Source organism: Aquarana catesbeiana, linkage group LG02, assembly GCF_042186555.1.
Source record: "Aquarana catesbeiana isolate 2022-GZ linkage group LG02, ASM4218655v1, whole genome shotgun sequence".
In the NCBI taxonomy this organism is placed as follows: domain Eukaryota; kingdom Metazoa; phylum Chordata; class Amphibia; order Anura; family Ranidae; genus Aquarana; species Aquarana catesbeiana.
In genome coordinates, this window is record NC_133325.1 from 372,521,316 (window position 1) to 372,529,874 (window position 8,559).

General features: G+C 41.4%; 1 long non-coding RNA gene across 1 annotated transcript; it reads right to left on the reverse strand.

Moving 5' to 3' along the window:
• Positions 1–2,177: 2,177 nt before the first annotated feature.
• On the reverse strand, positions 2,178–8,354 carry LOC141129919 (uncharacterized). Its single transcript, XR_012241908.1, has 3 exons — positions 8,067–8,354; positions 6,440–6,551; positions 2,178–3,301 (listed from the first exon to the last, which is right to left on the reverse strand). It is a non-coding gene; the product is annotated as an uncharacterized lncRNA (long non-coding RNA).
• Between the last annotated feature and the right edge of the window lie 205 nt (positions 8,355–8,559).

Consider the following 8,559-nt stretch of genomic DNA (forward strand, 5'->3'; position numbering starts at 1 on the left):
CAGTGCTTAGAAAACAAATCACATGCACAGAGCCCACAGGCAATACTGGTATTTAGCCCTTTGTCATCTTTCTTTTTTTGTTTGGTACAGCTTACACAGAACAGATCTGGTATAGTAGTTAGTGATAACTATACTTTATTGAAGGCCTTTAGTGAGTTAAAACCCATAGCTATTTATATGATTATTTCAGGTGTCTATTCTAGAACACAGTCACAACAGCAACATAATTTGAAAGCTTCAACAAATGTGCAGTTTTGTTTGGTTTTCCTTTGGTGCCATCCAGTGGCCTATGTGGCGAATAACCCAATGAAATGTAAAACCATTTTCAATGAAGAAAAAAAGATTTTAGCAGCATTTAAAGCTGAAGTCCAGGTTTCCTGACACTTTAAATAGTTTGGTTGTCCCAAGCTGATCCAAACAAACTATTTCCATTACTAAGTGATTCGACCATGCTGTATCATACTGTAGTAGCATCAGCTACATATAATAAGGTGAGGCGGTGTTCTGCAGAAGAATGGGTGACTGGAGTACGGGTGACTGGATGCTTTGCAGTCATTCAGAGGAAGCCCTGTATTTTTTATCCATAGATTTGCGTCCTCCTCTGACTGGCCAAGGTGGAGAAGCAGGCGGACATGCCACAATATCCATCTCAGCCAACCAAAAGAAGCTTTGTTTTCAATGAGAAAGGCTTCTTCTGGATGTCTGTGAAGCATTGAGGCCAACTAGATTTTCATAGGGCAGCAGACAGGAAGTTGCCCATACTGCTTGCGGAACACAGCGCAGCCATACTGTATGTAGCTGACAAAGCACACAGTGGCCTGAATCACTTAGTGTTGGAAAGAGTTTGGCCCAAACAAATGATTTAAAGTGACAAGAAACCTGCACATAAAGGGGAGCCCCAGGCTTCCCCCCAAAATGTTGAAAAGTCAGCAGCTACAAATACTGTAGCTGCTGACTTTTAATATTAGGGCACCTACCTGTCCAGGCATTCAGCTGTGTCCTCACCCAAGCTGATTCTTCAATTGGCTATCAGGTGCTGGCGCCACCATCTAGACTAAGGGAAACAGCCGGGTTTTCTACTGCGCATGCTGAAAGAGAGTCTCCCTACTGCGCATGCCTGACATTTCACAGGTCGCAGAAGGCTGCGGGGGAAGGAGGGGGCCAAACATCTGGCTCAGTTTGCCACAACAAAAAGAGGTGAGAGCGGGTACCTGTCAAAGTCAGGTACCCACTACCCCCCAAAAAGTGCCAAATGTGGCAGCGGATGGGGGGAGGAGGCAGCCAACCCCAGCACATCCTTCAAAGCTTAAAAAGGGGAAGCTCCGCTTTAAGCTTTGAAGGATTTTCTGGGGTATAATTTTAAATCTCTTTCTGTGGATTTATAAGCCAAGAACATTGCAAAATACTTGCAGAAAACACTTAAAGTGTTACTAAACCCACAACAGTAAAATCAGTCTGTATATGCAGTAAAGCGTGCTTGTTATACTCACTGTGGAACCCAAGGGTTTAATCCTCTGCATTGTGTTAAAAGGCTGTTTGATCCTGTTTTTTCTGATACTCCCCTTCTTCCACAGTCCCCAATCCATCTCCTGATAGAATAGAGCCTTGGGGACAAGTTGCACATGCACAGTTTGGTGTGTATTGCTAGAGAGTCTATCCGTGACACCAACAGTTCTTATAGAACATTATGCACTTGTATTTAGAGTGATCATATCAATACACCAGCCAACAAATTGTTGTTTTTATGAAATTTTATGATAAAATGTTGATTATGCTTTTCACTCTTAGTACTTTTTGATAGCTACTGTATTTGCAACACAGGTTGGGCCTTTAAAATCCCATAGGGGGGTTTGCTTTGTTGTTGTTTTTTTCTTGGGAGAGTACATGTGATCAGCACAGGGCAAATAATCACTGTCCAGACAGAGGGTCAGGCGTCCTGCAGCCTCATAGGACAATCAGGGGAGAATGAAAACTCCTCCTACAAGCTTTAATCAGACACTGTTAGAAGTCACAAGACTGCTAAATACTGCTGATGAGAAAAGGTATTTAGCAGTTTATATTTACTAAAATGATTGCATTTCCGTGTTCTGTGTACTGTGTGGGACCAGATATAGTGAATACAGGATCCTTGGTTTAGTAACACTTTGACTGATAATAATTTAATAGACAAAGTCAAATTAAAAAATATAGTTGTCCTTTAATAAATAATAGACAAATAATACACAAAGTTACATTTGGTCAAAATATTAAGACATGTTAGTGCTTGACAGCAGTTACCAGATTTTAATTAAAAAATATCTAAAATCTAGACACAACAGGAAGTGGGAGAAAAAACCTCTCCAAAGTGAGGGAAGCCCACTTTTAGAGAGTTGTCATTAGAACAGGTGCCCTTGTGTGAAGGTTTCTCACTATTTCCATTCTGGTGACACCTGTATTCTGGATTCTTTGTTTCTTCCCTGTTAACAGAGAGTCAAGGTCGCAATCAAGGTCCGGCGAAGGTCCGGGGTATCTTGCCGGAACAGAGTGCTCCCGCGCGCATTCACGGGATTGACGTTATCACGGCTCCAGCCACTCACAGCGCCGGAGCCGCGAACCCCGAAGAAACGCAGAGGGAACATGCTAGGTAACAGGTAAGTATTTCATAATGAGCTAGTATGTGGTGCATACTAGCTCATTATGCCCTTGCCTTACAGGGTTTTTTTTTTTTTCTTTAGGCATACAACCGCTTTAAGCCTGGTGCATGCGTGCCAAATATCAGTCTGTTGAACCGGCCGACATTTAGCCTGTGTGTACACTAGCCTGTCCGACAGAAGTCGGCCGAACGGGCATGCTGGAAAACCAACATTCGATCAGCGCTGGCAGCCAATCGCTGTGAACGCTGACCGGTGTATTCTGGTTGTGGGCGCGGGGGTTTATCAGCCCCCCTGTCAGAACACAATTGCATTGTTAGTACAGCAGCTCCTCCCGAGCGACTCAGTTTTAAACAAAAAAAAACTGATAGTGTGTACTAGGCATTACACTTTACTACTACGTCCAAAATTTAAAATAGCTTGACATAGATTTTAAGATAAGCATACAGTAATGTAATGGGAAAACAATACACAAAGTAAAATGAGTGAATCACTGTTGTAAGAAAACTACCAGTATTTTTTTTCATTCTGATTTACAAAATTCTGATTAAGTTCTGTTTGTATCAGAGGAGTTCCTTGTGTTGTAGTTTTTAATAGCCTTGATAACAGGACCCTTTAGAGCATTTGCACACAGTTTCCTCTCCTTCTGTGTCTTATCTTTGATGAGCACACTAAAAGAGAAATATATAAATATTACATGGATGCAGTAGGCCTTTAAGTACAAGACTTGCTGAGCAATTAAAAGACCATTAAATATGCACTAAGTCAAGTGAAAGCATTTGTACAGAAAATGATGCACTGGACATGAAATGACACATTTTGTTGTTTCACATCTTATTGCTGTATGTTAGCTGCAATTTTGGCAAGCAGACCACAAACGTGGTGATTTGTTGTTTTATGCTGTGGTATTACTGAGTAGGAAGTCAGCTTTGTAGAGGAAAATGTAATTTCCTTCTGCATTCGCTTAGTTTACCTAAAGCTCCAACCAAAATATTTCTGGACAGGACAGGGGTGAGTTGGAGCCTCTGATGGCTTTTTATGGATTTCTGTGACCCAAATGGGGACTCCTAAAGGACAGGTAAAGATGGAAAATCACTCCAATGGGGACACAATGGGGGGACAAAATTACAATTTAGTAATTAGCAACAGGTCAGAACTGCTGTTTGTGCCTTCCTGTCCTGGCATCACACAGCAGAAAGTGCCCATTTGGGATCTCAGAATGGTAATTCTAACTCACTGAGCAACAGTGAAAGTCTGGGAAGAACTTCTGCTAGTTAGCAATCATACCTCCCAACATTTTGAGATGAGAATGAGGGACACCTACTAACAAATGTATGTAGGCATAGGACAAAGGCATAGGAAAATTAACCAAAAAAAAAAGTTAATTAAATCCACAAGGACTTTTTTTTTACCACTACTATTCCTTTATATTGGCTCTTAAAATGTACAAATGCAGCAGTTTAGAAATCAGATGAAAGGTTTAGTAATGGGAAACACTTTTTGAAAGATAAAAAGTACATTTTATACACAACTATATAGATCAGACCAAAATCAGGGACAAATGAGGTGGAACGAGGGACAGAGAGACATTGCTACAAATCAGGGACAGTCCCTCGAAATCAGGGACAGTTAGGAGCTATGAGCAATCAGTGTGCTCACGTGCTTGGTACTGCTTGAAATGTATGTAAACCCTAGCAAAGAACTTTTCTCCCTTTTAATCTGTTAAACATACCATTAAGAGTGTTTTGTTGTATCTGTTGAACAAGTGCAAAAAATATATAACAGATTAATAGTAAGAGAGACACACTCCGCGCTGATTTTTTTGACACATTGGAAGTGCAAATAATATGGTATTCTTTCCACAAGTGCTGTCCTGTGTACTCTGTACTCTGCAATGTTTTTTCAAGCACCCCTCATGTTATATAGAAGAAGCAAAAGGGAGGTGTTCTGCAGTCCTGAAATACATCCTGTCCTAGGTTGGCAACAGTACTTCTCCATAAATACAGGACTGTGAGTCAGGGTTGCCACCCTGGAACAGGAAGTGTATTATTGGCAGGATCAACATGTGAAAAAAAAGAAAATAAAGTCTGTAAAAGGAAAAACAAATTCAGTTACCACATTTGGGGACTGGTAAGCTACAATATTTAAAATGTTTGTTCTTAGATTTGACTACACTTTAATTATCACTACCTGGTCTCACTGAAAAGTGTACAAAACCACATTTTCATTATCAGTTTAAAGGGTTAGTTTACCATTTCAGAAAAAATTAAAAGGATAACTAACACTGTACACCCTGCTCACCCCCTTGGTCCCTGCTGTACTTTACTGCCGAAGAAGCTGGTGCAGTGGTCTCAGGATTTGAAATCCCCACTCTTCTCCCTCTTAGTTCTGCAGCGCTTCTGGGACAGATCAGAATAATTCTCTGTGGCAGTGCTGACCAATTAGAATCACTGTGATCTGTCCTAGAAGCACTGCAGAAAGAAGAGGGAGAAGCATGGGGAATAAATACATTATACTTACCTGCCCTGTTCAGTGGTTTTGCACAGAGCAGCCCAGATCCTCCTCTTCTCGGGTCCCTCACCTGGCGCTCCTGACCCCTCCCTCCTGTCGAGTGCCCCCACAGTAAGCAGCTTGCTATGGGGGCACTCGAGCGCAGCTCCGTGTGTCCATTCGGAGGGGCTCCACCCCTTCTCTCCTGATAGGCTAACTGACTTTGATTGACAGCAGTGGGAGCCAATGGCAAGCCTATGTCTCAGCCAATCAGGAGGGAGAGTACCGGACAGCCGAGGCACTCGTGCAACATTGCTGGATAGAGATGGTCATTAAGCTGACCATACACCTATATATTATCTGCAGATTTTCTATGGTTAGATGGAAAAAGTGCAACAGATTTCTCCATGTTCGCTAAACTGTGTGGATGGAGGAATCTCCCACTTTTTCCATCTAACCATAGAAAATCTGCAGATAATCTATAGGTGTATGGCCAGCTTTAGGTGAGTATTTGGGGCTGCTACACACAGAAGGTTAATCTTAAGATAAAAAAACCTTCTGCCTTTACAACCGCTTTAAATCTCCGGACCACTGCACCTGCTGCATGGGCACTGACAGCTCATCACCCATGGAGGCAGTGGAGCGAGGCTGGGTTCTTCCTCTTCTCTGGTCGGCAGCGGGGGCCCTGCTGTGCAGCCACTGACCAGATAAGAGGCGGAACCCAGGCGGCAATGGGAGCGCCGACCAATACAGTTCAAGCAGGAGGTGAGCAGTGGGTCCCCACTGTCAATCACTAGTGCCTACACTCCTTCTGATGCCCGGGGCACAACAAACACAAGCAGGTCTTGGGAGAAACCCCGTTCTACCAGGTGTAAGGTGAGTGCAGATGAATAGACGCAGGAGCCTGATAATCTGGGGTAAAGCTCTGTGTAGTGATCCACTCACTGATAGGGTTTCCATAGGAGTCTCTGTGCGATCAAACCTCTCGGCTAATGATCTGAAAATACAGATCATTAGCCGAGAGGTTGGACTTTACAAAGATGAGATTCCTATTAAAACACCATCAGTGAGTGGGAACAATATCACCCAGCCCCCACTGCCAGCACCAAGCCCACCGACCCCCAAACCCCCCCCCCCCCCCACCCTGGTCCCTGGATAAATTGGCTGCCACCAAACCGGTCCCTGACACCAAAAAGGTTGGGGACCGCTGATTTAAATGACATCATACGGTCTATGTGAAGTTGACATGTCAGCTGAACATTTTTCTAGGTTGGCATTACAAAGAATTATTAAGGAATATAGCAAAAGACCATACTCACATAAATGCTCTGTGTTTACAAATGTCATCTGTTTCAGTGTAGCTGAGGATTCTGTCCCACTTCAGATTGTTAACATTTGGCACACAACATTCTTTGTAAATGTATTCTTTAACTAGAGATAAAAAAAAAACCATAAATTCATGATGGGCTCTTCTAGTGACCACAGAATATGCACATATGTACTATTTTGTTGTCTGTCAAAAAATATGTTAAAGAATATGTAAACCCAACATTTTATATTCCTGGTATGAGCCTGCTGTACCATGTACTTGTATGAAAAAAGTATCCTGTTCTCTCCAAAGTCCATAGGTGTGCACAGCCTATTGCATTAGGGTGTGCACCCCAAAGCTCAAACACATACTACCGATCTCTCATTTAGAGAGGGAAGGGGTTAGTAAATTACATATTTACCGGCCTCTTCCCCCGTTCATCCTAAAAGCAACAGCTGCCAGGAGAGGAGGAAAGCCAGCAGTGGTGCAGGAGGAAGGGGGAAGCTAGGGCAGTAGAGGGAATCTATGCTGCACAGGGTGATTAGGGTGTGCCTGGGCACACCTGGCACACCCTGTGCGCACACCTATGCCAAAGTCCCTGGTGTTCATGCCAGTCCCTCTGCTTTACTATAAAAAAAACTGACCATACTAGGCATGAGAGCACAGCGTGGTCAGTTCTCTAGCTGTGCTGGAATAGGATGGTATATTTTTCTCAAACAAAAGAATTTCTGACAGTGTATGTGGTTTACATTTGGTAAAGGCCATTCGCTCCAAAATCAAATGTTAAAAGCAAACGAAATTTTAAAGTACTTTTAAATGACATTCATCAAGTGGTCGAATGTACTGAAAATGTTTGTACTAGCCTGTGTTAGTACTAGTGTATGGCCAACTTTAACCACTTATAAAGCATTTACCCCCTTTATGACCAGGCCATTTTTTGTGATACGGCACTGCGTTAATTTAACTGACAATTGCGCAGGCGTGCGAAACTGTACCCAAATAAAATGTATGTCCTTTTTTCCCCACAAATAGAGCTTTTTTTTGGTGGTATTTGATCACTTCCGCAGTTTTTATTTTTTGCGCTATAAACAAAAGAAGACAGACAATTTTGAAAAAAAAAATATTTTTTACTTTTTGCTATAATACTTATCCAAAAATAAATAAAATGTAAAAAAAACTAATTCCTTCATCAATTTAGGCCAATATATATTCTGCTACATATTTTTGGTAAAAAAATCCCAATAAGCATATATTGATTGGTTTGTGCAAAAGGTATAGTGTCTACAAACTATGGGGTAGATTTATGGACTTTTAATTTTTTAAAATTGTTTTTACTGGTAAAGCAATTTTTAGCGGGACTGCGACATTGCGGCGGACAAATCTGACTCTAAGTGACACTTTTTGGGGACCAGTGACACCAGTACAGTGATCAGTGCTAAAAAAAAAATGCACTGATCAGTATATATGCGGTGGGCGGTCTTTAAGTGGTTAAAGCGCAATCTGTTATAAATAAAAGTAAGTGATAAAATTAAAATGTAAAACTAAACTGTTGACAATATTAAAAATACAATGGTCCTTCTTTACACACACCAAAAATATAATACTCAGTATAAATGACAGTATAATAAGACACTTACATATGGTAGTGCAGGAAGCTTCTAATGCTAGGAGCACAAGTGCAGCAAAACAGACAGTTCTCATGGTGAATGAAGTGCTGACCCCAGAGAGTAATTGAGTGTCTAATAGAGATTTGTCTGGCATTTTATACTTTTCCTCAAGATGTATGAAGAGTGTAATGGGGATTTTGCAAAGCATGTTATATTATTAGCTGCCATTTACAGCTACTTGTGGGTAGGAGGGAAAAAAAACAGTAGGTGTCTGTGGCAGAAAAAATGCCTACAAATAGATATGGAGAATAGTTTTGTAAGTTAAGTGACTGTATGATGTCAATACGGAAGTGACCATTACGTACACAGGGGGAAATCTATCTGGCGTCGGAACTCAAAGGTCAGAAATGTCCATGATTCAACTCTACATTGTGTAATAATATATCAGAGTTTTTAAAGAACCACAATATTTTTTTATTTTCACTGAATGCAAAATGTAATCTACAATTCTACAAAGTTAGTT